Here is a 13,541-nt window from a genome sequence, read left to right as displayed (position 1 = left end):
GGGACTGGGGGCAGGAGGAGAAGGGGACAACAGAGGATGAGATGGCTGGATGGCATCACCGACTCAATGGGCGTGAGTTTGAGTGAACTCTGGGGGAGATGTTGATGGACAGGGAGGCCTGGTGTGCTGGAATTCATGGGGTCGCAAAGAGTCAGACACGACTTAGCAACTGAACTGAACTGAAATATGATCCAGCAATTCCACTTCTGAGTATTTATTTAAAGAAAAGCACTAACTTGAAAAGATACATGCACCCCAATGGTCATTGCAACGTTATTTACAATAGTCAAGGTATGGAAACAACCTAGTGTCCATCAATGGATGAATGATAAGAAATTGTGTGTATGTGTGTGTGTATAGTATATATATTGCATATATATACAATATAAGGCCTCCCTGGCAGCTCAGCTCGTTAAGAATCTGCCCGTAATGCAGGAGACCAGGGTTCAGTTCCTGGGTTGGCAAGATCCCCTGGAGGAGGGTATGGCAATCCACTTTAGTATTCTTGCCTGGAGAATCCCCATGGATGGAGGAGCCTCCAGGCTATAGTCCATGGAATCACAAAGAATCGGACACAACTGAAAGCACAGCACAGCAGAACATATACAATAAAATATTCAACAAAAAATGAAAATTTCCATTTGTAACATATGAATAGACTTCAAGGGCATTATGTTAAATGAAATAAGTCAGACAGAAAGAGATAAATACCCTATGATCTTTCTTGCATGTGGAACCTAAAAACGAACGAAACCCAAGCTTATAGAGGTGGAGAACAGATTGGTGGTTGCCAGAGACAGGGGGCGAGGGGTGGGAAAAGTGGATGGAGGAGGTCTAAAGGTAAAAAACAAATAAAAAAATGAGGTTCTGTTAGGATTTAAGTTTATGATACCTTTAATTTCCGTGAATAAATACAATTAATAGGGAGAAAACAGGGTTTATACCCAAGGGGAAAAAGTAAAGAATTTTCATTGCAGCAAGACTTCTGAAACATTATCAGTCTGGTCTCTGTGTGAAGTGGGGCTTCTCTGGTGGTGCTACTGGTAAAGAACCCACCTGCCAGTTCAGGAAACATATTTTGCAGTTTCAATCCCTGGGTTGGGAAGATCCGCAGGAGGAGGGCATGGCAACTCACTCCAGTATGCTTGTCTGGGGAATTCCATGGCCATAGGAGTGTGGCGGGCTATAGTCCATGGGGTCGCAAAGAGTTGGACATGACTGAAGTGACTTAGCATGTGTGAAGTGATGCTGCAGTGGTGCCATGCAGGACAATACCATGTGGCCTCATCATACGAGTGAAAAAAAAGAAAGCAGTAGGATTCTAAGAATACTGTTTTCAAGGAAAAAAAAATCCATTCAACATATTTAATTGATTAAGAAGCTGGATGACTTAGTTGTTTGGGCGAGGAAGGAGACATTTCTTTGATAAGAAAATAAATGAGAGAGTGGGTGGGGGGAAACGTTAGGCTTTCAAGAGAAATCAAGCAAACGTCTAACAAAAAAATCATCTTAAACACATACAGTGAACTGAGTAGCTGAGAGTTTAAAATAAATAACTCTGGATCATGAGCCTTTAATATTCTTTAATATGGCTTTCTTAATAAAAGTATTGGTCTTTTGGTTATTTGCCCAATCACTATACTTGGTTCTGTAGTGAATGATATTCACATAATGATAATATTAACATTTTTCAACCTTTAGAATTGAAACTCAATTTTAGTTATACACCCATGTGATTTAATTATGGTTGCATAAAAGAATATAAATGTTATAAACTTTGATAGTGGATAAGCAATGGTATATAATGACAAAAGCTGACCAGTTGAAGCGTGGGAGGCATTAGAGAGTGGAGTAACAGTTTCTTCATTTTCCAGTGAGAGTGTTAGTCATTCAGTTATATCCAACTCTTTGTGATCCCATGGACTATAGCCTGCTAGGCTCCTATGTCCATGGAATTCTCCAGGCAAGAGGGATCAAACCTGGGTCTCTTGCATTGCAGGTGTGTTCTTTACTTACTGAACCACCAGGGAAGCCCTGTCTTCAATTGTGTCTAGTTTCCTGGGCTAGCTTGGTCACTAATTCAGACAAGAAAAAAATCACTTGTGATAATATTTCAAGCATAAAATAACGATTTTGGAGTATATAATACCCATGGTCATGGAAGTACTATCTCAATTTTAGATATATATTTTTAAATAGCAAGATGAAGTGAAAAAGAAAACTCTTAATAAAAATTTAAAACTATCAAACCAACAAGTTCTCCTAAAAATATTAAAAGATAGTTAAAATATGACATATATAAAAAACAATGTGTATGAGATTGATAACAAAGTGTCCTTGAAGTATTTATTGAAGAAATCAACATTATAACCGTAAAGGCTAACACACTGATTGAGCATCCAGGTGCTAGGTATGTTGTGAATAAATAATATATATGAACACAAAGTAAATGCAAGTTCATAGTTATCACCAGAATTTGAAAGGATGGAGGTGATCCCTAGTAAACAAGTGGTATATGCTTTATGCAGGCTTCCGTGATGGCTCAGACGGTAAACGACTGCCCGCAATGCGGGAGACCCGGGTTCGATTCCTGGGTCAGGAAGATCCCCTGGAGAAGGAAATGGCAATCCACTCCAGCACTCTTGCCTGAAAAATCCCATGGACGGAGGAGCCTGGCAGGCTACAGTCCATGGGGTCGCAAAGAACTGGACACGACTGAGCGACTTCATGATTCAAAATAAACTGAATTTTAAAAGTAGGTTGAATTTGCCATGTATCAACATGAATCCGCCACAGGTATACACGTGTTCCCTATCCTGAACCCTCCTTTATTTAAAAAAAAAAAAAGGAAAAAAAAGTAGGTTGGAAAAATACTGACTTTGTCAAAAATTCTTTTCTTGATATAGCGGAGACACAGAGGGCAATATTCAGGATAATAGGAGAAGAGAAGAGGAGGGACACCGCAGAAGCACAGCCATGAGACGGCAGACACAGGATAACGGTGGTATCAGATTACAGTAGCCTTTACAGGATGATTCCCTCTGGCCCTGTTTGAAGCAGTTAAGTAACGGTGTTTTTAAAAAAAATTAATGTAAATATGTATACTGTGACAGAAATTGCATCTTTGGTAATCATTTAAACTTCAGATAGAAAAAAATTATGTCAATTAATGTTTGAACGAATAAGAAATTATTCAGCATTATGTGGGGTAATGCAGGCAAATGTGTGAAGATCAGTTAATAGTTAATCTTTAATTTTTCTTCCAATTGTTAAATTCTGTGATTCAAGGCACTTTTATTTGAAATATACAAACAAAATCTTAAATAAATATTAATTTTTTTTTCTTCTTTGAACTCATAATTCCATTATATTTTTCCAATAAACTTTTACTCTAATATATACTTTTATACTTCTGAAAGTCTTTTACTTGTCACCTATAATATATCTCAGGCTTCCCTGATAGCTCAGTTGGTAAAGAATCCGCCTGCAATGCAGGAGACCCTGGTTTGATTCCTGGGTTGGAAATATCTGCTGGAGAAGGGACAGGCTACCCACTCCAGGATTCTTGGGCTTCCCTTGTGGCTCAGCTGGGAAAGAATCTGCCTACAATGAGGGAGACCTAGATTTGATCCCCGGGTTGAGAAGATCCCCTGGAGAAGGGAAGGTTACCCACTCCAGTATTCTGGCCTGGAGAATTCCATGGACCATATAGCCTATGGGGTTGCAAAGAGTTGGATGAGGCTTTCATTTCACTATCACGTATCTCTGCAACAAATTTTTATAAATTAAAATTTAATTATTTTTTATTTTTCTAGCCATAAGGCTTTAAGTATTAAAAAAATTCTTCTAGATTGAACTTCATGAAAATTATTATTACAATTCAATTGGCCAAAAATGACTATATTATAAATTTTAAAACTTATTATATGCAAAAAGAAAAATAATATTGACAATCTCAGTAAGAATAGCAGGTTTTTCATGTATGAATATTGGATATAATTTAATTGAGGCCAAGTTCAGCATCAATTATATTTTTATATTATATATATGTGTAAGCACTGAGAAAATGTTAAGTAAGAAGATAGAAATAGAAGTTTTGGTATAATAATATCATTCAATTTTTTGAGCTCTTTCTGACTTATGTGCCAAAAATTCATATAGTGATCTATCATCAAAAATATTTTTATTAATCTAACATCTGACAATTTAATTATGTTCTCTCCAGTTTTGATCCTGACTTGCAAAAGGATTTGTCATCCTGTCATTAGAGTCATTTTCTTTCTGAATTTATAGGCATTACACCTAAAAGGCTTTCCTGAGATGTATTCAATCACTATTATTAACAATTCTGATACACATTTACCAATAAACAGTTTTGATAAAAAGCTTTTTTTTCATGCATTTTAAATATACTATTGTTAAAATCTCAGAGCTACAGAATTAGCTAATTTATGGAAAATATTTAAGCTGCTTATTTGGCAAAGCCAATCCTCAAATCAAATCAATCAGCCAAATGACATATTTACTGTCAGAAAAAGTCTGACTTTTCCCTGGTGGTTCCGATGGTAAAGCGTCTACCTGCAATGCAGGAGACCCAAGTTCGATCCCTGGGTCAGGAAGATCCCCTGGAGAAGGAAATGGCAACCCACTCCAGCATTCTTGCCTGGAAAATCTCACGGTCAGAGGAGCCAGATAGGTTACAGTCCATGGGGTTGCAAAGAGTTGGACATGACTAAGTGACTTAACTGTTACTTTCATTTCTTAATTCAATTACATGCATTCATACGTGTCTTCATGAAACCCTGTTGCATCTGAATTCTAATTCTGAGGGAGATAGTCATAGGACTGAGCCCGGCCAAAACTTTATTGCTTGGATGAAATAGAGCAATTTTGAAGTTGTGGTAAGTGATAGAAGTTTGGGGTGAAAATTTCTCAAGATACATAAAAAATAAAAAGAAAATACTAGTCTTAGGCAAACATATCTCTAGTATTTATGGAAGCCTCACTCCTAAAGGTGGAAGGAAAAAAAAGAACATAGGCACATCACAGAACCAGACACTCCTAAAGGGAGACAAGGTCCTCTAAAAATGAGAAAATCTGTTAGTAAGATTTCTAATTATTCTTGGAAGAAAAATAAAGAGGAGACAACCAAAGAAATCAATGACACTTCACAGAAAATGTTTTGATGATTCAGGTTCTAAGGAACCCCAAAGATGGGAATGCCACGTGCATGTAGAAGTGTGGCAGAAGGCTGAAAGAATATGAAAACAGGCAAAAGGCTAGAAGGGTAGAGAATTATAGAAGACTGCGACAGAAGGCAAGGAGCAAGATGGACAAGGACGAGGCAAGACCACTGTTTTCTTAGATGGTGTGTTACTCAAGATGGTAGATACGTTTCTACTCAACGTATTCAAGAGCAAGAAAATTGGTTTTCCAACTGGAAAAGTAGAATTAAAGTCTGAAACACATGAAACAATAAGTGACACTGATCACCTTTATACAAAAATCTTAGTTTCAATAAGTGACCTTATAGACTGTTGAAAGGACTTATAAACACAGTTGCAGAATTTCTATCAGCAATATTCTATAGTCATGATTAATTGGGAGACAGCTCATGAAGAGACTTATAACTTTTTTAAAAAGTTTGTCAAAGTGTCATAAAAATTGGGTGTTGATATACTTATCAGTGCTAAAAGCTGTCTATAATTAGAAACCATAATAGTTTACTAATGATCTCTTAGAAAAATGTTCTTGTCTTCCTTTCTCTCTAGCACCAGTCAGATTCTCTAGGTGGAAACCACAGGGAACCAGATGGCAAATTAAGGTAAGAAGAATTTCCTTAAAATTTATTTAGAGTGGCCCAAATCTGAACCAGCATCACAGTCATGTTCTCAATGCCTGCAGTGGACGGACTGAAGTGGGATCATCATCACAATTGGGAGGGCAATGAGGGGATTCTTTTGGGGTGGGATTGAATGTAAGTGATCTCAGATTTTGGCCCTAGTTCTTAGTTCCTTAGAATTCTACACATCTGTCTTGGGTGAAAAGAATACATGCACAGGTGCTAAGTCGCTTCAGTCGTGTCTGACCCTTTGTGATCCTATGGACTAGAGCCCGCCAGGCTCCTCTGTCCATGGGATTCTCCAGGCAAGAATACTGGAGTGGGTTGCCATACCCTCCTCCGGGGGATCTTCCTGACCTAGGGATTGAGTCAGCCTCTCTTGTGTCTACTGCATTGGCAGGTGGATTCTTTACCACTAGCGCCACTTGGGAAGCCCGGGGTGCATAGAATAGACTGGCTTAAAAAGCACACATTTCTTTGAATGCTTTCTAGGTGTCCCCATTAGAACTTAGCAGGAGATGGTGTGAGTTGGTAGTTCCAGAGGAGTGTGGAAGCACATCTATGCATCACTGGTGAGGGTAGGCATGGAGAAGGGGTGCTCTCTACACACCTAGGCTGTGTGGATCATCAGCAGAATCCACAGGGAAGACCAATGGGAGGTGGGGCCTGGATTCCCCAGTGTTGAGATTTATCTGCTTCACTTATGGCCTCTGGCAGAACCCTGCTGCTTTTGTGGATCTGGAGGTCCAGGACAGTTTGAGCAGTATCTGAGTTATTAACAAAATCTCCCTTTTTTTGTTTGCTGCTGTTGTGTTTGCCCCTCATTCCTGCTGGGAAAAAAAAAACAAAACAAAAACAATTGATGTGTTTCATTAATCATTCCTCGTGCAGAGACCTATATTGGCCTCATTCCCACTGTGCTTTATGGCTTTTTGTTTCTGCCTTTTGGGAAAAGAGGGGCTATCCAACTTCCTTCCACATTTTGATTACATGCATTTTTAACAGTTCATTAGTTTTTCCATGGGAAAAATTATTTGAACATAGAAGCCTTGTTAAAAGTAGATACAGAGTAGCTGAAAAGACAACTCTAAGGGAGGGTGTGTGTGTGTGTGTGTGTGTGTGGATATTGACATGACTAGTTTCAGGCATCCATTAAAGTGAAGTTGCATTTTTGTGTGTGTGACAGACCTGATTCAGCAATCTCTTAGCTTCCTTTATTTACAAACCAGAAGCTTCTGCTTTATTAAAGACTGGAGGTAAAAGCTGAAGTGCTTTGCCATCACAGACATCAAAGGGACCTAAGTGTACTTTTCCCCTTATGTTTTAGGTAGTTTTTCCCTTCATGCCTGCTATCAGTCAGAGAGAGTGCTAGAATGTAATACCTCACACCTTGAAGATTAAACACCTTCTCAGCTGGTATTTCTGTTTCGACTTCATTTCCTGCTACCCTCTATCATAAGCACCTCACACCATGTCATGTTCATTCTTGGTTCTGTCTGAGCAATGAGACTATGTTTTCCAAAAGCATTTTTCTGCAAATAAGCAGACTCTGCCTTGTCTTTGACGTGAGCTTAGTTGCTGAATGAATTGCTTTGTTGGACAGCAAGATAAGATTATAATAGAGTCTGTAATAACGATGCCAATCACGAGTGGCAGGAAGGCTGTTATTCTTGGACGGGTGTATTTGTAAATCATGCTAGATTTCCCACGGCTTAATCTAAAAATGCCACCTTGTCAGTGGTAGAAGCTTACATTTTGAGTTCCCAAGAAAACTGTTTCATAAAGAGCATCCTTTTCTTCTTCATCATGTAATAAATAAGTTCCAGGAAGGCTTCCTCTTATCTAAGGAATCAGTCAGGTCCCGTTTTCACTTCTGTACCTAACCCTGTGTGAGTCGGGCAGTTGTCACACATTCTCTTATGTGTAGAATGATTCTTATTTGTATTCGAGGTTGTTGTTGTTTTCGCTTTAGTTTTCTTTGTGCTTAAATTGGAAGCAAATGTTCTAAGATGGGCTAAGGAGTGTATTTCGGGGCTCTGTGGCCACAGGACAGACTTATAACCAAGGAGAAGCAGGTTGGAGGAAGAGTTTGGGGTGAGGAATTGCCCTTCAAAACAGGAAAACTTGAAGTTATGTATTAAAAGAAAAGGAAAAAAAAGGAAATGCTTCCAAAATTTTATAAATCTTCATGCAATTGATATGTTATGAAGAATAGAATAAAATAGATCTTGTATTTTATTTGCCTTATACTTTCAGAGATGTTCCACTTTTCTTTTTTTTTTTTTTTAACATCCTGAGAAAGTAGCTTCTCATGTTTTGGATTTAAATTTTTCTGAACCTTTTCTATGTACCCCAGTGACTAAAAAGAATAGTCACCACTCTGTAGTTCTAATAACAAAAGGACTGTGGACTGTTCCTCTATAAGTAAATGACCTATTTCAAAGCATGTTTCTACGTAAGGTCTAATTAATTGTGAGTTTAGGAGTCTAAAAGCCAGAAATGGCAGCTGATATTTTGTAAATAACCACTATTTATCAATATTTAAGGGGACGCTTTAGGGAACTTATAAGAAAATTATAGGAAAATTTGGATTAAGCAGGAGCATCAGATTATTTCAGTCTACCATTGTAGTTGAAAGACAAACAAAATGAGGCTCAGAGAAATTGAAAATTGTGTCATAGGTTTTGTTGAATGAACTAGCTGTGAAGTCCTGGTCTCTTGAATGTCTTTTCTATAGTCAAGCTCTTTTGAATATGTTTGGTATCTCCTTTAATATGTTCATAACCAAATATACCTACTTTGGAATACAAACAAAACTTTTTCCAAACCAGAAATGTGTCTTGAGTTGTAAACTGTCAATTGTAATAAGCTAGCAGGAAAAAAAAAAAAATTAAAACATGACTAATTTCCTCTTTGAAAAAAGAAGTTCTGAAAGGTTAAACTCATTTAAAGAATAGCATGTTACAAAATGACTTATTGTATATGGTAAATTTTAATTATAAAGCACTTTCACAGATATTTCCTTTATTAAAAAACCTGTGAGGTGATTGACTATTAGCTGCATTTCACAGATAAGAATCCCGGAGCTGAGAATTGAAGAGGCACATCTGAGATAGCAGCACGGGGTTTGCAGGTCCAGGTTTTCTGACTGCAAATCCCAGAGCTCTTGTCACTATCTCCTAGTTTGTTCCTCAGTGGAAAATGGACCCACTCTTCTTCACCAGCATTCTTTATCTCTCAAATTTCATTCCAGTGTAGGAAGAAATAATGAGAATCTTTTAAAACCAAAGAGGTTATAGTAGAGAATTTCCAAAATCATGCTGCAGCTGAGGAAATACTCCTAGAAAGATGGTTAGAAGGGCAGTATACTGTTCTTCTGGAGGCTGGGATGGGTAGAGGTAGTTGGCATGCTCTTGCTAGCTCCTACGGGCTCTCAACAGACAAATTATTAAATTTACAGCGACTTTGCTCTTTGTTAACTAGCCATTAATAAAAATGAAATTGTGTAAACAGCATTGAATATTATGTTAACAACAAAGATATTAAATATGAAAGAGTTGTTACTTCTTACTTATCTTAATATACTTTACTATTATCTATGCTTTTGATGTTATTTACTTATCTAGTATCTGTAAGGTGGAAATGCTATATAATACTATCTGCTTTTCCCAGTCCTGCATTGATAGTTTGGAATCAACTATGATGGAAGTATTTATACTGTGAAAGTCATCAATGCTAAAAATTATCTCTTTGTTCATTGTCTAGACTTAAACAATTAATATTTTTAGCATTAATAATGCAGCTTAAATTTTAAATCGTGTTGTGTCTGCAGCTGTTACATTGTAAATAGCACAGAAAATTGAGAAAATATTCTTCTAGCATTTGAAAACTACTATCTGATTTAGCAAAGAAATTGCTCATGTCACTGAAAACTGAATGAATTCTGACAGACATCCTTGTTGTTTTATTTTAAACTCACCCTGTAATGTAAAAGAAAACATCAACCGTCTGTGTCAAAACTATACTGATTTGTCAATGACATGAGAATTTCTTTTTTGAATCAGATTGTAATCAAACATTTATACATAATCTATTGTGGCATCATTGCTGGGGACAGAATGAAAAAGAAACTGATAGTGTTTTTTTTTAGGAAAAAACTCTTTAATAGGAAAGAGCAAGTTGCACTGAAGTCATTGGAATGGAATTTATTAGGGTGATGATTGCTGCTCGGTGCTTAGATGCTCAGTCATGTCCAACTCTTTGCAACCCTGTGAACTATAGCCCACCAGGCTCCTCTGTCCATTGGGATTCTCCAGGCAAGGCTACTAGAGCAGGTTGCCATGCCCTCCTCCAGGGGATCTTCCCAACACAGGGATTGACCCAGGTCTCCCGCATTACAGGCAGATTCTTTACCATTTGAGCCACCAGGGAAGCCCAAGAACACTGGAGTGGATAGCCTACTCCTTCTCCAGGGGGTCTTCCTGACCCAGGAATTGAACCGAGGTCTCCTGCATTGCAGGCAACAGTGATTTTTATATGTTTTATCATTGTTTGTAAATTGGGTTGCTATGTTTTTAAAGCAGTAAAATTTATATATATATATATATTTTTGGAAAGTCAGTTGTTGAACCCTTATCAGCACACCATGGATAGAGGGCATGTTGTTGGAAAATGAATACTCCTTGCAGATGAGAATATGAGAGAAATTCATGCTTGTCCCTTCCCTTGAACACCAGCTCTGTCCAAGTAATGTTTCCAGTTTTATGTAATAGACCTCTGTGACCTTTTCCTATATTGTGTGGAGAGGGACTCTTTTCTGTTTGTGGCATCTCACTTCAAATTCCAGAATGCATTTTACATTATAAAAAATAACCAACTTAACAGACAAATGGAAGACATAAAAAGCTCTCATTGCTGCTGCTGCTAAGTCGCTTCAGTCGTGTCCGACTCTGTGTGACCCCAGAGATTGGCAGCCCACCAGGCTCCCCTGTCCCTGGGGTTCTCCAGCTAAGAACACTGGAGTGGGTTGCCATTTCCTTCTCCAATGCAGGAAAGTGAAAAGTCAAAGTGAAGTCGCTCAGTTGTGTCTGACTCTTAGCGACCCCATGGACTGCAGCCCACCAGGCTCCTCCGTCCATGGGATTTTCCAGGCAAGAGTACTGGAGTGGGGTGCCATTGCCTTCTCTGGTAGTTGAAGGTAAACTTCTGGTGTTGACCTCAATATTCTACTTCGGCTCTGTTGTTTATTTCGCTTTTCTAGTACCCAGTCCCTAGTACAGTGATTCTCCCATCTGGAACTAAAACATATAGCTCAGGTGCATTTTTGGTCCTTTACTGCATTGATTTGACTTCTCCAAAATCAGTCAGAATTTACCTTTCATTCTATCCCCTTGGAGTTCTGTGTTATATTATGCTATCGTCTTAATAGTGGCCCAGAAGTTACTGCTACCCTGGCTTCGAGTGGTACATATTTACATTAATACCTACTCATTCTCTGGTCATGCTTTTATCCCAATTGATAACTCAAGGGTTGGGATCCAAAACACTGTGGCATGATAGTAGTTAGTGATGGTGGGTATTCAATAAATAATTGAGGATTGACTGATAAGATTCCCTTCTAGACTCTTTCAATTATACCACTTCCGACTCTTCCTGCACTGACAGGTGAGTTAGTTATATGATCCCTTCTCTTTTTTTACTGACCTTTGAATTAAAGTTAATTTATACAAAATCCAAAATTACAGATTGAGCATCTACTAGTTTTCTGATAAAACTATCTTTGGTTTTAGAACTGGCTTGCTTTGCCATTCATGTATGCTTCATTGGTTTTTATTTGGGTTTGGCTCGTGCTGCAGTTAATCATATTTAAGTTCCATTTGTAAAGGCCTTGATGAGACAGCAGAAATGTCAAAAGAGAAGAAGAAATCATAGGATGCTATGGTCATCTGACTTCCAGTTGAAAAGTGGAGATTAGTTATAGGTCAAAGTAAATAAAGGATGTCTTTATAGTCTCAAGAAGCTTGCTAAGGTAAAACAGGGGGATCTTACTGAAAATACATTTTTACTTTTAAACCTTCCATGACTCCCATAAGGTTAAAATAGGAGTATAAGGATGCTATGGCTTCCCAGGTGGCGCTAGTGGTAAAGAACCTGTTTGCCAATGCAGGAGACATAAGAGATAGGGGTCTATCCACTGGAGGGCATGGCAATCCACTTCAGTAATCTTGCCTGGAGAATCACATGAACAGAGGAGCCTGATAGGCTATAGTGCAAAGGATCATAGAGAGCTGGACACTACTGAAGTGACTTAGCACGCATGCACGCGTACGGAAGTGAAAGTGGTAGCTGCTCAGGCGTGTCTGGCTTTTGCGACCCCATGGACTAGAGCCCGCCAGGCCCCTCTGTCCATAGAATTCTCCAGGCAAGAATACTGGAGTGGGTTGCCATGCCTTTCTGCAGGGGATCTTCCTGACCCAGGGATCAAACCCAGGTCTCCTGCATCACAGGCAGATTCTTTATCATCCGAGCCACTTGGGAAGCCAGTGGGAAGGTTGCTAATGTATATTTAATATATGAAACAGGTAACTGAATATGAGCGTTGCAAAGACAGGTAGATTAAGTGGAGTGCTTTGTAATAAGATTCCTGACTTCCAACTCTAGCTCCACGTGCTTAGTATACTTAATTCACTTCTCTTAACCTCAGTTTTATTATTTGTAAAACTGGAGATTATTTATAGTGTTTCACATTATTGGACTGTTTTAATTATTAAATACAAAGTGTTTAGCAAAATTTCCACTCACAGATATTGGTGACAACATATGGCCAAGAGGGTTTTCATGATGTGAAATCTTATCAATAGACAAGTTAGGAATCATTTCTCTTTAGAGAATCTTTTCTTTCATGAGCCACATAATGACATTATCTATTATTATTACTAAAATGGTGGTATTTCACGAAAATATTTTAATTAACTACAAATAGACTTAGTTTAAGTTATTTGTTCAGTTTTGAAGGATTGCTCAAATATTGTTATTATAGGCAATTTGTGAAAATGGAAATTATTGAATTTCACTGGGAATTCTTTTTGTTACAGAGATCATGAAGACCTGAGGGCTATCTGAGATATGATGGGGAAGGTTATGGTACAAAGTGCTGTGGTCTGTCATGGTGCATGGTTTAATTCCAAATCCAGCCTAAGAGTTTCCATTTTATAGCCATGTATTCTGGGAATTTAAACTTTTTGAAAATCTGATGAAATGTTATTAGTATTATAGTATGTTTTTATCATTGGGACTTCCCTGGTGGCTCAGACATTAAGGAGTCTGCCTGTAATGTGGGAGACCCTGTTTCAATCCCTGGGTAGGGAAGATCCCCTGGAGAAGGAAATGGCAACCCATTCCAGTATTCTTGCCTGGAAAATCCAATGGATGGAGAAGCCTGGCAACGGATGGAGGAGCCTGGCAGGCTACAGTCCATGGGGTCACAGAGTGGGACACGACTGAGTGACTTCATTTCTTTTTATCATAGGTGCATTTTGTAGTGACTCTTGAAAGAGTTATTTCTTCCTTGTATTAGACGTAATTGTCTGTATTATCAAAACACAATAAGTCACGTAAATATCAAGCTTTTCTAAAATTTATTGTTTAATCTCTGCTATATAAACAGATTGTAATTGGGAAGTGCATACAAAGACTAAGA

General features: G+C 38.2%; 1 long non-coding RNA gene across 2 annotated transcripts in view; it reads left to right on the top strand.

Annotated features, from left to right (window-relative positions):
- LOC105004244 overlaps window positions 1-13,541 on the top strand; it is a 36,663-nt gene that overhangs the window by 16,370 nt on the left and 6,752 nt on the right. For both annotated transcript variants that reach the window (XR_827197.1, XR_827196.1), the window contains 2 exons: window positions 2,907-3,059; window positions 5,772-5,824. This is a non-coding gene — a long non-coding RNA (uncharacterized LOC105004244). The remainder of the gene's footprint in view (window positions 1-2,906; window positions 3,060-5,771; window positions 5,825-13,541) is intronic.

Source organism: Bison bison, unplaced genomic scaffold, assembly GCF_000754665.1.
Source record: "Bison bison bison isolate TAMUID 2011002044 unplaced genomic scaffold, Bison_UMD1.0 scf7180017864473, whole genome shotgun sequence".
Taxonomy (NCBI): Eukaryota; Metazoa; Chordata; class Mammalia; order Artiodactyla; family Bovidae; genus Bison; species Bison bison.
The sequence above is the reverse complement of the archived record's forward strand: the minus strand, read 5'-3'. Positions and strand labels throughout refer to the sequence as shown.